At 37.8% G+C, this 26,367-nt stretch overlaps 1 protein-coding gene across 3 annotated transcripts in view; it reads left to right on the top strand.

Annotated features, from left to right (window-relative positions):
- Window positions 1-768: 768 nt before the first annotated feature.
- The window catches only part of LOC117316834, a 28,797-nt gene continuing 3,198 nt past the window's right edge, over window positions 769-26,367 (top strand). Inside the window, exons 1-2 of one of the 3 annotated variants that reach the window (XM_033871615.1) lie at window positions 769-929; window positions 25,190-25,273. The gene's annotated coding sequence lies outside the window, so the exon portion shown is untranslated. Of the gene's footprint in view, window positions 930-24,860; window positions 25,038-25,189; window positions 25,274-26,367 lie in introns of those variants that run through there. The other 2 variants (XM_033871617.1, XM_033871616.1) reach the window with 2 other exon arrangements.

Here is a 26,367-nt window from a genome sequence, read left to right on the forward strand (position 1 = left end):
AATGAGACGCCAGCATACGAAAATCAGACCATAGATATGGAGCAGATAAGAAGGTAAGGAACGAGCGAGAAACCACACTGAAAATCCGTACATGGACACCCCTTAACGATTCAAACCAAAGCGTACGTCTAAGACCATCTTTAAAGCTGATCGTTAAGCAAACAGCAGCATGTACCAATTTTATAGATTTTGGATTGGCTCGGCCAGGGAACAACGCAAAGCCTTCCTCACAGGTGTTAAGGTTCAACTAATCAAAATCCAAATAAAAGTGAGGTAGATTGAGGGGGTAATTGGAAACTGTCTGTTCAGTAGGAACAAGAATGATATTTCAAATGTAGCTACATATCTCATTAGTGGCAGCAAGTTCAGATCTTAGCCCTACCTGTTACAATGGGGTCGCGAGAGTGGTATGTTCTCTCCATTAATTAGACATCTTTCTATTTAAATAATGTCATGATCTTGCCAGGTAAATAAATCGCTTTATTTAAATATATCGTGAATAAAAATATAAATTATGTTCGTGAACTATAGATGATATCCTAAGAGAGTAATGAAGTCTGTCACGGTAATAAATGAGTTTATGTATAGAAGCTATAGCTAGCTAGAACTTTTCCCCTGAAAAACTCCCCGTGTACATATCCCATGGTGTGGTATTGCCTGCCCACCCGAGTACGAATAACAATTACACCGTATACTGTACCTAGGGTGTGTGTGTGTGTGTCAATCCAAGCCGTAAATACACCTGCCTTAACACAAAGATCTCATTTACAGGCAGCGAGGGCTACCGTTGTATGTGCTGGGAGAAATCTCGATTACACCCGATACCAGTACGTATCGTTTTCTTATATAGAGGATAATATATACCTACCTTATCCATTTAACCTCGGTGGTAACACAAGACAGGTGGGGATTTAATATCCGGTCGACAGGTAAGATATTTTACACCTGTTTAAAGTTTTATTATACCTTGTCAGTTTCATTGATATGCAATACAGTGTGGAGGCCGAGTAGATTTAAAGTATGTCTGCTATAATTAATACTGTCATTGTTACATATGTAACAAGAGCTGGTCTTCGGTAACTAGGTAGCCGAGCGTTGGGTAACAGCATCCGTCTAGAGTTGCTAGACCGGGACTCGAACCCAGGATTTCCGCACTCTTAGACGGACGCTCTAATTTGAGCTAGCTGACCACCGGTGTTCAATCAAGTCCAGTTCCTTTGTACCTTTTCTTTTCCATATACATGTACACACGTACAGTAATGGATCATTCTGACTGTAGGTAGGGCCAAACACGACAACCTGACATTGATAATGATCGACATGGTACAATTGGAATATATTCATGTAGTCAACGTGAGAAAAGTGCAGTGATCAATCTTGGGTCTAACCAAAGCATATGTCGTTCCGCTCGGCCAAGTGAATTGAAAACCGTAGAATTTTTCAATATGTATATATCAACATTCTAAAATATACTTTTGAAATATATATGATGATGTATAGCATGATATCATTTCAAACAAAATTGTGATGGCTTCGCCTTTGAATAGCTTGAAAGCGTTGAATAACATTTATTCAGCAGCATTCGTGGTATACAATGTTAAGGCACTTAACGGTACAAATGAAACTACATAATGTATAAGATGAATAGTGTCGAAGAGATGGGCCCGCGAGTATATGTAATTGGTGTGATACAAGGGTAATGTATTTCTGTATATCGATACTGATGGCTATACATGTACAGATGTTCTTATTCACACTGAATTGCGGATGTGTTTTCATGGTCCTGATTCGGGGTATGAAAGAATACTAAAAGCTAAATGTGCTGCATTAATTGCAACATTTGAGATATTTCTATAAGATTCATTTTCCCCACCAATGCTTCACTTGGCAAACCTTGCTTTCTGGTTAAAGCAAAGACTGTTAGGTGTCCGCCCAAGGAAGAAGGGTTGTTACGGTTCTGTCGTCTACGTCAACGTCAACCCAAAGGAAGAAATTACCAAACCCCTAGACATCTCGGTCAGGGAACTAATCTCTGACGGGCCCAGAAAAATTATCAATCTGATAGTTGCTGCTTTTTATTTGACGTTCAAAATTAAAATGGCATTAGTTTATGTGTAGATGATAATCTCAGTTTAATGTGATCTGGGGGGGGGGGGGGGGGGGGGGGGGGGTCATAATATTCTCAGTATGAAGTGACCTAGAGGGGTGTCGTATAATATGACCCGGAGGGGTGTCATAATATTCTCAGTATAATGCGCCCCGAAGGGGTGTCATAACATTCTCAGTCTAATATGATCCGTAGGGGTGTCATAATATTCTCAGTATGAAGGGATCTAGATGGATGTCACGTCACTGTGTCCATGTGTGGCAGTTCAGTATGATGGTACTATAAAAACGACCTTGGTCTAAACCATCAATGGTCATCGTCTTCATATCCCATTGGCTGTTGAGTGGTCCCTGGACAAAGCATCATCTACGGTTATACCAGAGGACTGTGGTCAATGTTGAGATTGTGATGAAGCAGATTTGATATTTACAACACTACGATTCTAATCAGTTTTGTGAGACAATTTTTAACTTTACGTCTATGAAATACTTATTCGATACAATTTCTGTGTCACCCACGTCTTATTATTAAGGATTTTGGTGAAGATTTAATTGATAACATTGTGATATATATATATATGTAAGTCTAAATAGACAGCTGATGGAAAAATATGTTGAATATCAAATTGACAGTACATATATTATGGTCAGACTAAATTGACAGAAGTGTGTTAAATATGAAATTGACATAACATAATTATATTGTATAATCAAACTAAATTGACAAAAATATGGTAAATATCAAATTGACAGTACATATATTGTGGTCAGACTAAATTAACAGAAGTGTATTAAATATGAAATTGACAGAACATAATTATATTGTATAATCAAACTAAATTGACAAAAATATGGTAAATATCAAATTGACAGTACATATATTGTGGTCAGACTAAATTAACAGAAGTGTATTAAATATGAAATTGACAGAACATAATTATATTGTATAATCAAACTAAATTGACAAAAAATTGGTAAATATCAAATTGACAGTACATATATTGTACATTGTATAATCAAACTAAATTGACAAATATGTGATTAACACTCCGACCATTTAAGTTGTGCTATTATTCCGTTATGTTTCCATCGATCAATTAAAAAACATAACCTGTCATTGATAGCATTGTGATATATAAAGGTAAGTCTAAATTGACAGAACTAATAGAAAGAAATATGTTAAATATTGAATCGATACTACATACATGTATATTGTGGTCAGACTAAATTGACAACTGACATATTAAAGGACGAATATCAAATTGATAGTTTATGTATTGTATTCAGACTAAAATGACAGAGTTGACAGAAATGTGGTTAATATCATATAATTGTACATATCTTGTAGTCAGACTATTTTGACCGGATTATGTTTTTGAATTGACCGATGGCAAAATGGCGGGATTATAGTACAGCTTAAATGGTCGGAGTGTTATACGGTTACAGAGGAGATGTCGGATAAAAAATAACGAGACGTATTAACCAAAACCGAATTGGTCGTGGAACAATATGTTTATTGACAGGGTGACAGCTTTTGGTTCTTGTGAATCTTCTGCGTTAATATTACACAGAGCTTGTCAGAATTCCATTGTCATAAAGTGTCGTTACTGTAGAGGATATCTCGCGGGTAGAAAGAATGACATCCACAAATATTTGTCTAGCTCTTGTTCAAACATAACTTGCCCGTCTATTTCTGCCATGTATTCGGAAGAAGCTTTATATCTAGGCGTCAATCGGGTAGATACATCTATATTATAATAGATAGCAGTCTTGGTTAGCTTGTTTTAACGCAGTGTTAATTACCATGGTAACGAGGCTTAATTACCATGGTAACGAGGCTCCACTGACAATGGCGGCTCATAACTTCAATTAAAAGAACTCGGTTTAATCACTTTTTAATATTCTCAGTATGAAGTGACCTAGAGGGGTGTCGTATAATATGACCCGGAGGGGTGTCATAATATTCTCAGTATAATGTGGCAGTTCAGTATGATGGTACTATAAAAACGACCTTGGTCTAACCCATCAATGGTCATCGTCTTCATATCCCATTGGCTGTTGAGTGGTCCCTGGACAAAGCATCATCTACGGTTATACCAGAGGACTGTGGTCAATGTTGAGATTGTGATGAAACAGATTTGATATTTACAACACTCCGATTCTAATCAGTTTTGTGAGACAATTTTTAACTTTACGTCTATGAAATACTTATTCGATACAATTTATGTGTCACCCACGTGTTATTATTTAGGATTATGGTGAAGATTTAATTGATAACATTGTGATATATATATATATGTAAGTCTAAATAGACAGCTGATGGAAAAATATGTTGAATATCAAATTGACAGTACATATATTGTGATCAGACTAAATTAACAGAAGTGTGTTAAATATGAAATTGACATAACATAATTATATTGTATAATCAAACTAAATTGACAAAAATATGGTAAATATCAAATTGACAGTACATATATTGTGGTCAGACTAAATTAACAGAAGTGTATTAAATATGAAATTGACAGAACATAATTATATTGTATAATCAAACTAAATTGACAAAATATTGGTAAATATCAAATTGACAGTACATATATTGTGGTCAGACTAAATTAACAGAAGTGTGTTAAATATGAAATTGACATAACATAATTATATTGTATAATCAAACTAAATTGACAAAAAATTGGTAAATATCAAATTGACAGTACATATATTGTACAATGTATTATCAAACTAAATTCACAAATATGTGGTTAACGCAGTTAACCCCGGCCATTAAAGTTGTGCTATTATTCCGCCATGTTGCCATCGATCAATTAAAAAACATAACCTGTCATTGATAGCATTGTGATATATAAAGGTAAGTCTAAATTGACAGAACTAATAGAAAGAAATATGTTAAATATTGAATCGATACTACATACATGTATATTGTGGTCAAACTAAATTGACAACTGATATAAAAAGGACGAATATCGAATTGATAGTTTATGTATTGTATTCAGACTAAAATGACAGAGTTGACAGAAATGTGGTTAATATCATATAATAGTACATATCTTGTAGTCAGACTATTTTGACCGGATTATGTTTTTGAATTGACCGATGGCAAAATGGCGGGATTATAGTATAGATTAAATGGTCGGAGTGTTATACGGTTACAGAGGAGATGTCGGATAAAAAATAACGAGACGTATTAACCAAAACCGAATTGGTCGTGGAACAATCTGTTTATTGACAGGGTGACAGCTTTTGGTTCTTGTGAATCTTCTGTGTTAATATTACACAGAGCTTGTCAGAATTCCATTGTCATAAAGTGTCGTTACTGTAGAGGATATCTCGCGGGTAGAAAGAATGACATCCACAAATATTTGTCTAGCTCTTGTTCAAACATAACTTGCCTGTCTATTTCTGCCATGTATTAGGAAGAAGCTTTATATCTAGGCGTCAATCGGGTAGATACACCTATATTATTATAGATAGCAGTCTTGGTTAGCTTGTTTTAACGCAGGGTTAATTACCATGGTAACGAGGCTTAATTACCACGGTAACGAGGCTCCACTGACAATGGCGGCCCATAACCTCAATTAAAACAACTCGGTTTAATCACTTTTTAATTTCTTGTCGATGTGAAGTTTGCAACTTGTCACTCACTGGACGGAAAAATACGAGCAGAAAGACTTTATATAACTCGTGTGATTTACAAACGATGTTGAATGCTTACTCGGGTTTCCATGATGATGTTACTATCGGTGACATGTCAATGCAAACATGCACATAGATTAGACGCGAAACATGGCAGTTGGCATTACATTTATGCAAATCAATATTTTTACTTTTAAAAAAACTGTTTAAGCTTTAAGGTAATGTTAGTGCCTACTTGAAATATCATCGCGTTATATTTAACAGAAAAGATTTCCATAAAATATTAGCGGTCACTGTAGGTGTCCTGTACCGGTCCGTTATAAATAATTTGATATAAATTACATATTGATATGAGTCTCGCACACAGAGACAACTTGGTAGAGAGACAATAGCGGGTTCCATGTCATATAAAAGATATACTTAATATCATATCAATGATCGATTACTTACAGATATCTCGTTACAGGTGCCCAATTAGTATCCCCCTATCTCATTACACACAAGATTGACTAGGTGATATCGCTGGGCAATACTACTTGTTTAATATCCAAATTAGCGGAATGATCGTTTTTAAATCGAAGAATAATACGATTAAATTATCTGGAGTTTCGGAAAATATCTATATTTTCATGAAATGTATTTAATATGGATATTTTGAAAAGTTTTAAGTTTTCAGTTTAATATCCTAGGTAATATGATGGATGCGTTCCTATGTCGTATTAAGATTTCAATCTTACCAGATTTTTAGCTATAGAGCTATGGAATTATAGTGTTTGATATGGAAGCGAACCTAGTCCTACATTTGTACACCTCATCCAACCTCCACTATTCGTGTACGCAATGTTATACAGATCTTTAGCGTGGTTCAAATGTACTTTATGGGATTCCAATATTGACAAATGTATCTAGGTTAACATTTTCTTTGTGATCCTTATGTAGTTTTTTTTTTTTTTGAAGCCTTGTTAACTCGCCTTTGAATCTCAATATAGTAAAATAAACCTTCTGCTTAATGGTTAATCCTTTTTTGACTGTGAGTCGGCTTTACTGCTCAACGCAATTGTTTAATCGTAAATACACGTATTTATTTTAAGTATGTAATTTTAGATATAGAAACAAGCAAACTTTGAAAAATATGAAACTTGAATATCACTCGTATAAAGTATTTTATTGCATCCTACCGCCTGCAGCCTACTATTAATACGTGAACTTTTGGTGAGCCCCACCCCCACCCAAAAAAATGATAATAAATAAATACATAAAAATAAATTTTAGTAAAAATAAGAAAAGATATTGCACTGTATTCTTACGGAAAATATTGTACGTGCTCATAATCTGAGCTGTTTCAAAAAATGAACTAGATAAATAATGGGGAAATGTTGATTTATTTCATAATTTCAGAACAGATATATGAACTTTTAAAAGTTGTCCATTACAATGAACATTTTAATAAGAATATATTATAATGTTTGCGTCAGGTTAAGAGAATAATACAATCCTGCAACAGTAATTTGTTATCAATGTCGTTAAATTAAATGTCATTTCCCATGTACCGAACTTGCATCGATAAGAAAGAGAGAAAAAAACAAAACAAAATATTTTTAAAAAATAAGATTATGCCATTTTATGAGGAGATGAGGTGTTCCAGTTCCGGACTGGTTCGCAAAAAGTGCACCTGATTGAAAAATGGCTTCTCGTTTTGTATCAATATTAAAGAGTGTATATACGAAATTAACTCTGTTGTTGACCGTAACAAGCAATCCTCTTACTAGACAATTAACTGACCACTTAACTAAAAATAGAACTACATTAGAATTTTGAATGGGATATAAATGTGTTTTGTAAGATGTTGATACATATGCAGCTTTTTTTTCTATAAAATCTACCATGATATATATATCCAATTGTCATAAATACCCGATTTAGAGCTTTATATCCCCGTCTATAAAATAAGTACAGATTATGTAGATCATAATCCGCACATTGATTATACTCCTAATACGTCGTGTGGCGATTCTACAGGGATCAAAGCTAGACCTCAAAGTCTTCAAATCACCACAAGGCACCGCGGAAAACAACGTGTACGGGAGAGGTATGTTGCGCGTGCGCATACGTACGCACACATTGTATTATGTGTTGGTACATTGTAACAACGACTATTTAGGCTGCCTTTTGAAACTGAGAGTAGTAGGTGTAATTTAAACATTATTTAGGTATTTCTACTAACATTCACTGCAACATTAATGGAAACTCTCTCTCCCATCGATGACATCACAATGAATGCGATGTAATGAAGTTATGACGTCACTGCTGAAACAACGGCACCTTGCAGACAATAACAGCTCTGCTAGGTTTTTGGACAAGTATATATTTGTACCAATTTTTTTTATAAAATTATAATGAGAGTTACGGTACTGAAAGCAGGAACGTACACGTGATAAGCTCAGATTGGGCGAGGGATGGGGTGGGAGGGGTTGGGGAGTGGTGGTGTTATCGTTACCATATGACATCACCTTTTGCAGAAGTCGAGCAAAAATATACTTTCAAATATATCAGTTCTCCTTAAAAGAGACCCCGATTCTCGATGATACGTGAAGCTCTAGAAAATGTTTTGTAAAAAGTGGCAGATTTCGACAGTGACCTGACACGAACATTTCCCTTAACATATCTGATATCTGAATGAAATAGACAGGTTGTGTTCTCGTCAATATCGATTTGTATTACACAGTAACGACAAGTCAATGTCCATGTGGCTCGTCTGACACCAGTAACGAAATCGAGTGACTGTGATTAGAGGCTCGTTTTACACTTGAAACGAGAGTCGGCGGTCCCTGTGGCTCGTCTCAATGTTGTTTCATAGAACAACACATTTTTAATGCGTTTTCGTTCGCCTCGCATGAAAAGCGTGCCCAGAAAATACTATATACACAGTAAACTCGTAACGGTTACAAGTGTATAATCAAATGGAGCAATTATCATACTTTGATAAATACAGGTACATTATGCATGAAAGTAACCTTCAGAAAATTCATTGTCATTCACCAAATGTTTTTAGCCCACCATCATCAGATGGTAAGCTATTCAAATCGCCCTGCGTCCGTGGTCCGTCGTCCGTCCCTCCGTCCCTCCGTCCCTCCGTCCCTCCGTCCCTCCGTCCGTCCGTCCGTAAACAATTCTTGTTATCGCTATTTCTCAGAAAGTACTGAAGGAATCTTTCTTAAATTTCATATATAGGTTCCCTTTGGTGCCTAGTTATGCATATTGCATTTTGAGACTAATCGGAAAACAACATGGCCGACAGGCAGCCATCTTGGATTTTGACAATTGAAGTTTGTTATCGCTAATTCTCATAATGCACTGAAGGGACCTTTCTCAAATTTCTTATATAGGTTCCCCTTGGTGCCTAGTTATGCATATTGCATTTTGAGACCAATCGGAAAACAACTTGGCCGACAGGCAGCCATCTTGGATTTTGACAATTGAAGATTGTTATCGCTAATTCTCAGAAAGTACTGAAGGGATCTTTCTCAAATTTCATATTTAGGTTCCCCTTGGTGCCTAGTTATGCATATTGCATTTTGAGACCAAACAGAAAACAACATGGCCGACAGGCAGCCATCTTGGATTTTGACAATTGAAGTTTGTTATCGCTAATTCTCAGAAAGTACTGAAGGGATCTTTCTCAAATTTGATATTGTAGGTTCCCCTTGGTGCCTAGTTATGCATATTGTATTTTGAGACCAATCGGAAAACAACATGGCCGACAGGCAGCCATCTTGGATTTTGACAATTGAAGTTTGTTATCGCTATTTCCTAGAAAGCACTGAAGGGATCTTTCTCAAATTTCATATGTAGGTTCCCCTTGGTGCCTAGTTATGCATATTGCATTTTGAGACCAAACAGAAAACAACATGGCCGACAGGCAGCCATCTTGGATTTTGACAATTGAAGTTTGTTATCGCTAATTCTCAGAAAGTAGTGAAGGGATCTTTCTCAAATTTGATATGTAGGTTCCCCTTGGTGCCTAGTTATGCATATTGCATTTTGAGACCAAACAGAAAACAACATGGCCGATAGGCAGCCATCTTGGATTTTGACAATTGAAGTTTGTTATCGCTAATTCTCAAAAAGTACTGAAGGGATCTTTCTCAAATTTCATATGTAGGTTCCTCTTGGTACCTTGTTATGCATATTGCATTTTGAGACCAATTGGAAAACAACATGGCCGACAGGCAGCCATCTTGGATTTTGATAATTGAAGTTTGTTATCGCTATTTCTCAGAAAGTAATAAAGGGATCTTTCTCAAATTTCATATTTAGGTTCCCCTTGGTGCCTAGTTATGCATATTGCATTTTGAGTCCAAACAGAAAACAACATGGCCGACAGGCAGCCATCTTGGATTTTGATAATTGAAGTTTGTTATCGCTATTTCTCAGAAAGTAATAAAGGGATCTTTCTCAAATTTCATATTTAGGTTCCCCTTGGTGCCTAGTTATGCATATTGCATTTTGAGTCCAAACAGAAAACAACATGGCCGACAGGCAGCCATCTTGGATTTTGACAATTGAAGTTTGTTATCGCTAATTCTCAGAAAGTACTGAAGGGATCTTTCTCAAATTTCATATTTAGGTTCCCCTTGGTGCCTAGTTATGCATATTGCATTTTGAGTCCAAACAGAAAACAACATGGCCGACAGGCAGCCATCTTGGATTTTGACAATTGAAGTTTGTTATCGCTAATTCTCAGAAAGTACTGAAGGGATCTTTCTCAAATTTCATTTGTAGGTTCCTCTTGGTACTTAGTTATGCATATTGCATTTTGAGACCAATCGGAAAACAACATGGCCGACAGGCAGCCTTCTTGGATTTTGACAATTGAAGTTTGTTATCGCTATTTCCTAGAAAGCACTGAAGGGATCTTTCTCAAATTTCATATATAAGTTCCCCTTGGTGCCTAGTTATGCATATTGCATTTTGATATCAATTGGAAAACAACATGGCCGACAGGCAGCCATCTTGGATTTTGACAATTGAAGTTTGTTATCGCTATTTATCAGAAATTGCTGAAAAGATCTTTCTGAAATTTCATTTGAAGGTTGCCCTCTGTGCCTAGTTATGCATATTGCATTTTGAGACCAATCGGAAAACAACATGGCCGACAGGAAGCCTTCTTGGATTTTGACAATTGAAGTTTGTTATCACTATTTCTCGGAAAGTAATGAAGGGATCTTTCTCAAATTTCATATTAAGGTTCCCCTTGGTACCTAGCTATGCATATTGCATTTTGAGACCAATCGGAAAACAACATGGCCGACTTGAAGCCATCTTGGATTTTGACAATTGAAGTTTGTTATCGCTATTTTACAGAAGGTACTGAAGGGATCTTTCTCAGATTTCATGTGTAGATTCCCTTGGGTCCCTGATGTTGCAAGGCTCACCTTGTTTGAAAAGTACTAGAGGGCTGTTTCTGAATTTACACAGATTAGTAAGACTTAGAGGAAGGGAAAAGAAGAGAAAAGATCAATCTGACATGGAACCTATGAAGATCATTCAATGGTGGGCGCCAAGATCCCTCTGGGATCTCTTGTCTATCCTTCGCTGTGGAGTTTGATTTTGATACTTTTCCGTTAGCGCACCCCGGAAGATAGCTACTGCTATTCATTGCCGCCGTGAAAATGAAAAACAGTCCATTCAATCCTATATTTACATTAGGGTGATTTGGAAAAAAACCAAAGTCATTTTAAAATTTTTAACTTTTGATAACTTTATACAAAAAGATGCTAAATTAATGGAACAGCCGGTGATCCCGCCAATGCACCATCGTTTACCGTGTCCTTCTGGTCTGCAAATTCCAGTCGATTTTTGTTTTTTTATTTTTTGTTTTTGTTTTTGTTTTTTGTTTTTTTTTGCTTTTGATTCAAAACAAAAATACATCAAATAACATTAAATAACATCAAATACAATAATTCGTGTTAAATTAGATTTATTTTATGTTAATAGATGGCGAAGAAAACACAATTTAACGTTAATTTGTCGCTATTCTCCGTTATTCTGATATGATTTACAAAAGTACTTACGCAGTAGATGTATACAGATGTATATATGTGTGTGTGTCAATAAAATGTTAGCAATGAAGCCATTTAAATATCTTTATAAGTAACTTCCTACAAGATGTGGACCGCCCGTTATCGATCAGCAAATGTCGGAGTTGACTGAAATCCAGTTTCCGTATCTGTAAAATATTTCCGTCCGTTAAGTGAAACAACTTCTCTACGATGTCTTGTCTAGTTCGACAAGTCATTATTTCAGTTATATAATTTTCTGATAATAGGAATCTACATACACATACAACAATATCAGACGATAGTTCCTCAAAAGGGGGCCCGGGTGGCCGAGTGGTTAAGGTGTCCCGACACTTTAACACTAGCCCTCCACCTCTGGGTTGCGAGTTCGACACCCACGCGGGGCAGTTGCCAGGTACTGACCGTAGGCCGGTGGTTTTTCTCCGGGTACTCCGGCTTTCCTCCACCTCCAAAACCTGGTACGTCCTTAAATGACACTGGGTGTTAATAGGACGTTAAACAAAAACAAACCAAACCAAAATTTCTCAAAAGAAGACAGTATTTTGGTAAATCACTCAAAAATTTTACTAAATTAATTATTAAGCTAAATATTTCACCACCGAAGGGTCTGTCAACGTCAGCCATCTTCGTCGTCTGCTAGTAATATGGTGACGTCACGATTGATTCACGCTCAATCTCGCGCCTTTGATAGTGCACGGAGGATCAGGAAGTAGCCAATGGAAAGTCAGTATTTTGTCATGTGATGTACTAAATGTACTTAACATTGGATTTCAAATGTTGAATAGGAAAAATATTTGAGGACAGAAGTCACACGGTTATTATTTCGCTAGTTAAAAATATTTTGATTTCGCCGAGAAAATGGCCATACATGCTAAACAGTTTCAACTTTAATATGTTATATTTAGTCGTAAGAAGTAGGGATTGTATTTGTTTAATTTCCTATTTAAATCGTTCTAGTGTTGACTTTAAAATGTACATGTCAGCTCTCATTTGAGTAAGGAAAACACTTGACAGAGAATGTCCCAATCACCAGAAGAATTTAGGGGTAATACCACCCGAGGTGGCTCTCACACTGACTCGCCAATTGTTGACACGCCACACACAAATCGACGTCACTTTTGTCATCGTCTGATTTATGAAGGAGGTTGTGAAGTTAGCTTCTGTATGAGGTTCGATAATGTCGTCACACAAAGACCGTTATTTCCTTTGCTACTGGGAATATATTGCTGGTATGAGTTGTGCTGTTACGTAATTATAACATGTGTATTATGTAGGGATGATCAATATCCATGTAAGACTGCGTCGTCATTGTCCTTGGCACGTTTGTATTGTGTCGCATTCTGTTGGTAATAGCTGTTCACCAAATATTTGTCTGAAGTTAATACCGTTTAACATTAGATTGTATGGAATTTCGAAAATAAGGACAATTGTTTGGCAAAAATTGTATTGAATTTAAATGTTTAGAAAAACGTTTGGTATTACATTGTATGAAATTTTGATGTTAAGGAAAATTGTTTGGTATAACATTGTGTGGAGTTAAGATGTTTAGGGGAATTGTTTGGATTTAATTATGTACTCTGTATCTTTGTCTTGATATAGCACCCTCATCCCAATATACAAGCATAGCTCCTTCACCCCAATATACTAGTACAGCTCCCTCACCTCAATATATAGCTCCCCCACCTCAATATATAGCTCACTCACCTCAATATATAGCTCCCTCACCTCAATATATAGCACCCTCACCCCAATATATAGCACCCTCATCCCAATATATAGCTCACTCACCCAAATATATAGCTCACTCACCTCAATATATAGCTCCCTTACCTCAATATATAGCTCCCTCACCTCAATATATAGCTCCCTCATCCCAATATATAGCTCACTCACCTCAATATACAGCTCCCTCACCCCAATATATAGCTCCCTCACCCCAATATATAGCTCACTCACCTCAATATATAGCTCCCTCACCCCAATATATAGCTCCCTCACACCAATATATAGCTCCCTCACACCAATATATGGTTCCCTCACCCCGATATAGCTTCCTCGCCCCAATATAACTCCCCCACCCCAATATATAGCTCCCTCACCCCAATCTATAGCTCCCTCACCCCAATATATAGCTCCCTCACCACAATATATAGCTCCCTCACCACAATATAGCTTTCTATACCAGATATATAGCAACCTCGCTCCAATATAACTCCCTCCTCCCAATATATAGCTACCTCGCCCCAATATATAGCTTCATTACGAATGTGTCAATAACGTTGCGTGCGTTACTTTACTTGTAAATTAGTGCATGCAAGTACTCTGTTACTGTGCCTGTATTTATCAGCTTACCAAGTTAATTTCGTCTTGTTACAAACAAATAAATTTCTTTTTACCAAGCTCCAACAGTAACATACCACAGCCTGAGATCTGGCTTACGGGGGAGGTCGTCCTTAAATGGCCATAGTTGTTAGAACGTTAAACAATATTAAACAAAACTGACACTGGATAACTGGTTATCTGGGTAAATAGTTATACTTTGGAAATTCTAAAGTTTTATATGTCATACATTTTGTATATTTTTACCATTTACCTATACAGCTTCGTCCAATGCTGTTGCCCCCTCGTCCACCTTCGGTCTCCCCGTCCATATTCGACCTCTCCCCGCACATCCTCGATCCCCCCCCCCCCCCCCCCCCCACCACCACCACCACCACCCCTACCCTCATCCCCCCACCCTCATCCCCACCCCCACCCCCGCCTCGTCAACCTCTGTCTCTCCGTCTTCATCCTCGATCTTCCCGCTGTCCATCCTCGATCTTCCCGCTGTCCATCCTCGGTCTCTCCCTCGTCCACCCTCGGTCTCCCTCGTCCACCCTCGGTCTCTCCCTCGTCCACCCTCGGTGTCTCCGTGTCCATCCTCGATTCTTCTCCATGTATCCTCGACCTTTCCCCCCGTCTATCCTCGATCTTTCCCCGTCCATCCTCGGTCCCTCCCTCATACATCATCGATCTCTCCCCCCTCGTCAACCCTTGGTTTCTCCCTCGTCAGACCCTCGTCCTCCCTCGTCAACCCTTGGTTTCTCCTTCGTCAGACCCTCGTCCTCCCTCGTCAACCCTTGGTTTCTCCCTCGTCAGACCCTCGTCCTCCCTCGTCAACCCTTGATTTCTCCCTCGTCAGACCCTCAACACTATAATTATATATGACTACCCACTGTCAATAGAAACCTACTAAACACTCCGAGTCCATTCCTTGTGTGTGCACCCTGAACTTGTTTGATCAAATAGTCCGGTATTATCAATTTTAATTATAACAAACAAAGGACAACTGGATATTTATCTTTGTTTAAAGTTTGAGCGCCTCGTGTCGTTACAGTCGATTAAATATTTCTTTATCAGGTCGGTAATCAGCGGTATTAAAGCGACCTTTGGTTTCTAATTGAAGTCCGCTAATACTTTTAATGAAATCCTCCTTATACACGTTTGAAACCTGATCGACTTAAATGTAAGCTTTCCTCTGTGTCAACCCCGAGTATTATTGATTAACCGGGTAATGGTATAATACTAGGTGCTGTGTGTATATTTATAGGATCAGGGCCAGATAATATAATCGCTATATATCTACAAAGTATACACTGTACACAACCCAGGCCTCGCGTGATAATACCGTTACCTCAACGTGTAACAGTGTATAGACCATATTAAACTCTTTTTTATCACAGTTCAATTGAGTAATGGTTTATGAGACAGACCAGGATATCCTCCGACAGTCCTCTTTCTCCTCCTCTACCTGTTCTGACAGATCAGGATATCCTCCGACAGTCCTCTTTCTCCTCCTCTACCTGTTACTCTGACAGACCAGGATATCCTCCGACAGCCCTCTTTCTCCTCCTCTGTCTGTTGTTCTGACAGACCAGGATATTCTCCCCCCAGTCTTCTTTCTCCTCCTCTACCTGTTACTCTGACAGACCAGGATATCCTCCGTCAGTCCTCTTTCTCCTCCTCTACCTGTTACTCTGACAGACCAGGATATCCTCCGACAGTCCTCTTTCTCCTCCTCTACCTGTTGTTCTGACAGACCAGGATATCCTCCGACAGTCCTCTTTCTCCTCCTCTACCTGTTACTCTGAAAGACCAGGATATCCTCCGACAGTCCTCTTTCTCCTCCTCTACCTGTTACTCTGACAGACCAGGATATCCTCCGACAGTCCTCTTTCTCCTCCTCTACCTGTTACTCTGACAGACCAGGATATCCTCCGACAGTCCTCTTTCTCCTCCTCTACCTGTTACTCTGACAGACCAGGATATCCTCCGACAGTCCTCTTTCTCCTCCTCTACCTGTTACTCTGATAGACCAGGAAATCCTCCGACAGTCCTCTTTCTCCTCCTCTACCTGTTCTCTGACAGACCAGGATATCCTCCGACAGTCCTCTTTCTCCTCCTCTACCTGTTGTTCTGATAGACCAGGATATCCTCCGACAGTCCTCTTTCTCCTCCTCTACCTGTTACTCTGACAGACCAGGATATCCTCCGACAGTCCTCTTTCTCCTCCTCTACCTGTTACTCTGACAGACCAGGATATCCTCCGACAGTCCTCTTTCTCCTCCTCTACCTGTTACTCTGACAGACCAGGATATCCTCCGACAGTCCTCTTTCTCCTCCTCTACCTGTTACTCTGATAGACCAGGATATCCTCCGACAGTCCTCTTTCTCCTCCTCTACCTGTTACTCTGATAGACCAGGATATCCTCCGTCAGTCCTCTTTCTCCTCCTCTACCTGTTACTCTGATAGACCAGGATATCCTCCGACAGTCCTCTTTCTCCTCCTCTACCTGTTACTCTGATAGACCAGGATATTCTCCGCAGTCCTCTTTCCTCCTTCTCTGTATCATTGTCCTACTAAATCATGTTCCCGTTTGTTTGTTTGATTCTTTGTTTAGTTGATTTTCTTACACTTCACGCACATATACTGTCGCTATTTTGTTATCGTTGAACTGGTCTCACGAAGTGTTAAAACTGATACGGAGAAGATATATACATGTAACATATGGGCTCGATTGATGTATTCCTATAGATGTGCTATGACGAACCGTTACCGTAGGTAATTATTGTTTTGATCGATATCCAAGGCTCGTAATAATTTCTTCATCATTCCTGACTACATATGGCTATAGTTACCGGATGTAGAACTCTTCAACCTACAATACTGCTTCCTGTATATATACATGTATGTTAAACTGAACGCGTGTCCAACCGGAAATGACCCCAGAATTTAGAGATGTTGGAGCACTTCAGATATATGTTTTAGAATCCTGTTTAAACTTCTTGTATATACAATGTATTTAATTGACGGCTTTCCTTGTAATCAAGTGAACAAAACTGCGCCTGACTCTTTTGAATACCACTTATGTAGCCTACATGTATGTGTTTGTTTTACAAAAGGAATTTAAAAATTTTATAGTTAGATTGTACTGTCTGCATCTGGTCAGCTACAGTTATGAGTATTTAGAATATGAGGACAAAACACTGTACACTATACACGTATAGAGTCGAGTCATAACGTGATATCAATACACGTAGTATTTGTACACAAATGTCAGTCTATAAAGCATAAATAAAGTGTTCGGTACTGTGGCCCGGATAGGAAATCTCATAATTCATAATCTATATCCCATCATAATCTATAGAAGAATAATTAAATATCAGAAGCTATTTGAGACGAGAGGTCGAGTTATTGTCACATTTGTAAGCAATGTTTCGGCCGTGATGTACCAGACATACAATTTGTACTTTCCCTGATGTATTCCACTGGTTATTTAAGTAATATAAAGGTTTTCGGATTTACTATGTCTTTTTGTATAGCCCAGGAGGTGACCGTGTGTTTATAAAGCTGAAATGTCAATATACCATTTGTGTAGCGGATATGATTACTTATAAGTATACACAACATCCCATCACAGAATGATATTATACATTTATTCATTCAATAGCTTAAGGTAATTGGACTCGGATGAAGCGTTACGACGATTGCATTTGGGTAAGATGCGATCGTATGCATTTATAATAAAGTTTGTGTAAATAAAAATAAATACATTTAAGCACTTTAATTATCATTTCCATTTGAATGTGGAGGTTTAAAATATCTTCGTTTTTGGAAAGCTCATAAATATCGTATCTACTGCACATATAGGACGACAGTAAAAACTGTCTAATCCGGCCGAGTCATGGTCATAATCTGTAAAAACCCGTTGAATCTCCAGCACCGGCACGTGGACATCAACTTGTCTGAATCGAATTACGTAGATATAATGATAACCGCAATAAAATATGACTTGGGCGAATTACTCATGGACAAAAATAGTATAATCTTTAACACCGACATTAGCATTTAAACCTGTATACACCGACCGAACCATTGACATAGACAGGAAAACACTGTCTAATTCGACAAAGACATGGACATCAACAGCAAAGCCCTGTCTAAACCGAACGACTCAAGGACATAGACAGGAAAATCCTGTCTAAACCGACCGACTCGTAGACATCAACAGCAAAATACTGTCTTAACCGACCGACTCATGGATATAAACAGCAAAACCCTGTCTGAACCGATCAAATCATTGACATAAACAGCAACACTCTTTCTAAACCGACCGACTCATGGACATAAACAGCAAAGCCCTGTCTAAACCGATCGACTCGTGGTCATTAACTTTAAGACTTGTCACCTGCAAGGAACATAAAAGACATTAAACATAAGGATATGTTTATGAAGCATGTTGGATGCAGTCTGGCCTTGTTTGTGTACTGTATGAATTAACGACGTACAGTACGTGTATGCAAATTTCTACCGAGTTTAGTAAAACCTTTTAACACCACCCGACTCATGGACATAACGATCAGCAGTTGTATAAGGCTATGTTTCGTTTGTTTTTGTTTAACGTCCTATTAACATCCCGGGTCATTTAAGGACGTGCCAGGTTTTGGAGGTGGAGGAAAGCCGGAGTACCCGGAGAAAAACCACCGGTCTACGGTCAGTACCTGGTAACTGCCCCACGTAGGTTTCGAACTCGCAACCCAGTGGTGGAGGGCTAGTGTTAAAGTGTCGGTACACCTTAACCACTCGGCCACCGCGGCCCCTATAAGGCTATATGTACGAGTTAATGACATATAATCAGACTATTATATGTATATTAACGACGATAACAACCGTAACAGGACTCTATATAACTCATCACATCTGCTCCATCTAGTGTTGGCGGTCGTTGTTACTTTTTACATGATCATTACGTGTGTACCAATTTTATCCTAATTATAGAGTACAACTGTGTATCGGAATATTGAGTACCGCTGTACGTAATATTGATTTACCAACATACAAAATGTACATACATAAGTATATATAATACAGGGAACACACGTGTTCTTGTTCCCGCAATCACTGCTGTTCTTTAGACGTTGTAGACTTATGTACTTTTCTATCAGTCGTAGACGTCGATAAATGGTCGGTTATGAATATTAATTACATTGATCAGCTGTTGTGTATAACTTTAAATACCGTCCTACCTGAATAATGTACTGTGCACTTTATATGTAAATCACATATACCTGGACCATTCTGTCTACACGTGTGTTAAATCACATATACCTGGACCCTCTGTCTACACGTGTGTTAAGTCACATTTACCTGGACCCTCTGTCTACACGTGTGTTAAGTCACATATACCTGGACCTCTCTGTCTACACTTGTGTTAAATCACACATACCTGGACCTCTCTATCTACACTTGTTAAATCACACATACCTGGACCTCTCTGTCTACACGTGTAAAAACACCTATACTGGACCCCTCTGTCTACACGTGTGTTAAAACATTTATACCTGGACCCCTCTGTCTACTCGTGTGTTAAATCACACATACCTGGACCCTTCTGTCTACACGTGTGTTAAATCACAAAAACCCGGACCCCTCTGTCTACACGTGTGTTAAATCACATATACCTGGACCCTTCTGTCTACACGTGTGTTAAATCACAAAAACCCGGACCCCTCTGTCTACACGTGTTAAAACACCTATACCCGGACCTCTTTGTCTACACGTGTGTTAAATAACTTATACCTGGACCTCTCTTTCTACACGTGTGTTAAGTCACATATACCTGAACACCTCTGTCTACACGTGTGTTAAATCACATATACCTGGACCTCTCTGTCTACACGTGTGTTAAATCACATATACCTGGACCAATCTGTCTACACGTGTGTTAAATCACACATACATAGACCTCTTTGTCTACACTTGTGTTAAAACACCTATGCATCGACCCCTCTGTCTACACGTGTGTTAAAACAACTATGCCCGGACCCCTCTGTCTACACGTGTGTTAAAACACATATACCTGGACCCCTCTGTCTACACGTGTGTTAAATCACATATACCTGGACCCTCTGTCTACACGTGTGTTAAAACAACTATACCTGGAACCCTCTGTTTACACATATGTTAAACATCATACACATGTTTACGGTATTATCCCAGCTAGACCCCTGTGTCTACACGTGTGTTACATAGAGGTTACACAACGAGTTGTTGCTGTATATGGTACAGTACTGTATCAATTTCATTCGATTGAGTTATTTTACTAAGTTACAGAAAACACGAGCTTTAGCGGGGAAAATAACTAACGAGATTGTGTGACTTGTTTCTACTACAATGAAAAAGCTATTTTGAGGATGAATTGACCTATATTGTGCATGTGTCAACGTGTTCTTTTCACAATATCAGGTGCAGTGTATGGATATGACCTTACGTGAAATGCCGCTAATTAATATGCAAAACTGACAATTTCGGAAATCTAAGGAAATACTACAATTAATTGCAAATCATATCAAACAATAAGCATTTTTCTTATTTTCAAACAATATCTTTTTTAAAAAATATGTTAGAAATAACTGCGAACTACTTTTTGAACGTTATCATTTCCGGGACACGGAGAATCGGCCTGTAAGTGTTAGCCAATAGAAATGCATTGAACAACGTGATTGAAAAATAGTTCTGGTCAAAGTTCACAATGTTAACCGATCAAAACGCATTTAGAGTTTATTCCACGTATGGTATAAACTGAATGTTATTCAACAGTTGTAATGCTTATTTCATGCCGTTGGAGTTAAATAACAACCACGTAATGTGGTAAATTTCAGCCTACACATGAACTACCTTGACCCCTCTGTCTACACGTGTATTAGAATACCTTACATATGTAGGTGTGTTAAAACACCCAATACATGTACACTGCCCTATCTTACCTGGACCCCTTTGTCTACACGCGTGTTAAAATCATACCTTTATGTACATCCCTCTGTCAAAATCAAATTCCAACCCCCACTTCTTTTACAACGTCTTCACACCCGCAACCAATCAAAACTCAGCTTCTTTGTCTCCAAGGAAGCTCTTAACCTCCACTATCTTATTACACTTGTGTGTTGAACAGCACCCCAATCTGCAGCAGGGAGACCTAGAAATGCGCTTCCCGCGCTGAGTTTCGAACTGACGGTCTCTCGTTCTCCGAACGCAAATCTCACTACCAAGGTATAGGGAGATCCCCCCCGGTCAGGCCTATAGAGTTGACGTGTACTCTCTAATCTGACAGATACCCCGAGCTTTCCTCTGACTGTTAACCCCGTACACTCGGTTTCCTTTCACAATGGAAACTATAGTTCACAGTTGCACCTCTAAGCGCCAGGTCTCTTAAATGGACAATTCGGTGGAAATTAAAACCCTAAATCTAACCTCAACTATTGAAAGTTTGCTTGGATTCTATACCAGGGTGTTTTAAAAGGATGTTTTCTTGGTGTATCGATTCAAATGAAGGATCGAATGACGTAATATCTGGGTAGAAATCTAATCAGCTGTTTTACAGGTAAACAGCTTACCTAATCAGGTATGAACATATTTCACTTACCTCTCAGTTGATGGGATTTGTTTGAAATTCGATGTTTATATATACTTGATACTGAGATGTTTAATTGGTGTTTAGGGTGAGCCAGTCAATCAAGAAATGCAATATGACTCTCCAATAAAAAAACGTCAACTCGTGGCTATTTCCCTACCTACACATGGAAACCGGTACGAAAAAAAAAATTTTTACTTTCCGTACGGGTCTTAATTGTATTTCGGTCCCCTGTACTTGACGCGCCTAAATTGACCAAGACTGCATATAATGCTTCTGTACACGGAAGATGTTCACGTAAGAGCGATGTAGTACAACACAATTTAAATGACAGACGTCATAGCACGCGCTGCTTAGCTTGTTGAACCGTGTAATGGTATTTTGATATCGATATACGTTTAAATGCCGATTTGATTAACTGACACATGTTACATGTACACGTATCGCAATATCGTGAAAGAAAAAACATAATAGACTGTAATTTCGATGGAAGTACATAAATACATGTTAATCGTGTCCTTTCCATATGTTCTATGTACATGTATTGTTCTTTGAGATGCAGTATAGCATACAGTAACTAGATCAATGTGACATAGATTTCTGGTATCCGTAATTTCAATTGATTTTATATTAGTCCATGTCACGTGGTTATGTTGATATGCACATGTAATACGGCTTAAGAAGCTCAAATACATGTATGTTGGAAAATACCGCTGCCTGTACAGTTGGATTGAATTCCCGTGATCTCCCATGGAACACTTATTTTCAAAAGTGGACACTTCCTGATGGTACAGCCGTGCATTCTGGGAGAAAATGGTCGTAATTGCTGTAATTAATTTCAGTGAATTTCATATTGATTAATTTCAATCCGTAAACTTGTTCCGTGCCGTACATGTACAAATTATATGTGGTAATTTTGAATATAATGTAATAGAACTCGTTAGGTCATCTGTGTCCGAATTGTCTTGTGAAATAGTGCTGTAAACTTATCACTCCTTATTACTCGGTGAGTGAAAGCACAGGGGCTTGGCACGATTTTCCAAATGATGGTCCATATATATATGTATTATAGTGACACTATAATACATATATATATGGACCATCATTTGGAAAATCGTGCCAAGCCCCTGTGAGTGAAAGGGTCGGTAACTCTAGGAGGAGGTTGGGGCCAGCAGGCTCCTCTCGTGTCGGGCATCTTCTGCCAAGACTCGATTAAATTTATTGATTGTAGGTCTTACGACTAATGAGTACATATTACATGTACATTTTACATTTTACACAATACGTATTACATACACAATAGTACATATAAAATAATACGTATAACATATTACAAAGAACATATTACACAATACGTATTACATATTACATACAGTGGTACATATTACATATAACATATTACATAATACATGTTCGTATAACATATTACATACAGTAGTACATATTACATGTACATATAACATATTACATAATACGTATTACATACACAATAGTACATATAACATATTACGTATAACATATTACATAGAACATATTACACAATACGTATTACATATTACATATAGTAGTACATATTACATAATACATGTTCGTATAACATATTACATAATACGTATTAATATTACATAGTTCATATGAAATAGTACATGCAATAAACAATAAGAATGTTAAATACGACACACGCGTTGAGAACGAATGGTAGAAATACAGCACTTATTTTATTTGCTTCAAAAATGAATTTGTCCAGTCTGTTCAATTCCTTGTAGATATCAGCGCATAGTTACTGTATACAATTAATCACTGAAGGTTTCTGCCAAAAGTATTTTGACATATTACATATTACATTTACTTATTCATAAAAATAATATTGGTCTTCTATTTCAGCAGCCGACTTACAAAACCTGGCTAGCGTGATTTGATTATTTTTTAACGATACGGGATTACCCTATTAACTCCTTTATAGGGGGTCTGTCCATACTTCATATTGACCCCCCACACTACCCTAACGATCACGTGACATGTATTCAATGATCGACCCCCTACAGAGAATAACGTCCACACGTGAGGACCTCGGGGAAATATGTTTTAAAAATCCCTCATGTCAAATATCACTCAGACCTTGTCATGTAATATGATCGGGGGAGTATGGGGCTGGTATTTAAATGGGGGTTGGTTTTATCAGAGTCCTACATGTACCTTTTATAGGTCGCTGGTCCCTGGTTTTCTGATTTTTACTTTTATGTTATTATTTTTGGTTTGATTAATTGTGGTTAAAACTGTTCAAAACCAAAGATTCAAACTATCCAGAATTAATTTAGTCTTTTTAACTAGAGACCTTTCATAGAAGATTAATCAATCAATCTTAATATACAATATCATACGACAAATTTTAAAATATTAACATATATATATATATATCTTTTATGTATCATATGCACTATGTGTTGTTAATTCGAAGGTAAATATAGAATTTCCTGTCGTACTACAGAATATACGTGAAATGAGTATGATTCGCATCCATGTATATATGTATACATTGCGATCCACATATTCATATAATTATAATAAATACTTTGTCACTATGATCATGTCAGGGTATCGGGCCGACCATCACTGCGTCCTTAGCGTGTTCTTAAGGCTGGTCGATTAAAGGTGCCGTAGATCATGAGTTTGTAGCCTGGTCAGGTTCACTTCTTTCATGCGAACCGTTACCCGTAACTATGACATCAAAATAACAAATTTCATATTTCAATTTTCCTTTTAAAATTTGTTGACAATGGATTCTTAAATGAATAAACCCAAATGTGTCTATACACGTATATATACCCACATATATACCTGTGCAGGTAAGTATTATGTACAAAGTGTCTATTGAATACCTTGGTCTATTGTTTGTAATTAAATTATTAAAACAGGGTCAGTAATTAAGGAGAACCACTACCTGTATGAGATTATTCATTCGCACAGTGTGTTCCGCTTGACTGACAACAGCACTGTGCCACATACAGCAGGGCCAGAAGACAATGCTCTCGTTAGACAATAACCACCCTGAATAATCCCTTTGCTTCTTAAGAACTAAAACGGATCTCGCCGCCAACACTACCAAAAGGATATAGGAGAGCTGTGTTGATTTTACAACTTTAAATGTACGCGTACTTTTAAACGAAAGAGAAAACATTTTAATGGGACCGACAAACAATTAGCACGTCTCTTGATAATACGTGGATTTGACAGCAATTGTTATTCAAAGGTTTGTGTGAAAAAATCTTCTTGGTCGCTTCATTAGCTTTGTATAGCACTCACCCTACATAGGCCCACATATTCATGTACGGATATACACAGTCATGGGAGGGGAACTTGACAGAGGAACTGACTTATAATTATACTCCTGTTGTGTTTCAGATGTGTACAACAGATTGGGACAGCTAGGAGCGAAGATGACACCACACCCGGGACTTGTGGCCCCGACCCCCGGGATTCAATCAGGTAAGGCTATGAATGTCAAGTTACAACAAGGCGTCACATGTTTGACGTAAATTGGCAGGTAGTGCTTTGTAACAACACAATAGTCACAATGTATATTAACAAAACTGCACTCGGCGACATTTAATCGGAAAACTGAGTTTTGTTAGAAGGACGTACAGACCAGAGAGTTATATTCATACGTACTTTTGTACTTGTATTGTGGTAACAGAAGTTAGCCTAGATCTTAAGTTCGTCTACTGTATGAATACAATGTATAACGAGTAACTTCGAAACCTCTCTCTTATAAACAATATGAGATCTTCTGTCTGCAGACTTGTGACACCTTATTGAAACGACCATAGTAATTCTGACAAATTTTCTCCACATACTTCTTGTAACCAACCCTGAATACGATACGTAAACGTTCATACGCTATGAATAAAATGACCTACGGTGTTCACACGACATATATTCATCATTTGTTACTGTTTCCGGTGTCGTGTCAAATGAAATGGTAAGTGCATTCGATCATACCGCAAAGAGATATGGTCGAAATATATTGATATAACATGACAGCCATTTCGCCATATGGTAAGCTGTAGAAGCCATCATAATGAAATGGTAAACACTTTCGTTACCATAGAGATATATGGTCGAAATCTATTGTCATGACATGACATTTGCCAGATCAACTCTTTCAATCGCGAATTAATACAGAGTACATTTCTCTTCGCGGTATTATTTGTGCGAATATAATACATTGATATGTTTTTCATTAAACATGTATCCGTCAGGGCGACACAGACACTAGGCATGTTCGTTTTTTTTTGTATTTAAGCAGCTGGCATTCACACCTGTCAGAAAATCACCTGTCAAGTAGATACTGTTCACACCTAATTGGTCCAATATTACGTCACTTATCGGTAATTTACCATCTCACTTCGTATGTGTAATCCTTTTAAACAACACAAATGACCTTTTTGTCGGAACCAATATTTCTCGCAATTGTATGATGTCACAATGCAAATTAGTATTAATATTTGTCACATATATGTTTTGTCACAATACATACAATTGTAATTTTATTAGTAATTTAGTAAATTAGTAATATTTGA

Source organism: Pecten maximus, chromosome 18 (assembly GCF_902652985.1).
Source record: "Pecten maximus chromosome 18, xPecMax1.1, whole genome shotgun sequence".
NCBI lineage: Eukaryota > Metazoa > Mollusca > Bivalvia > Pectinida > Pectinidae > Pecten > Pecten maximus.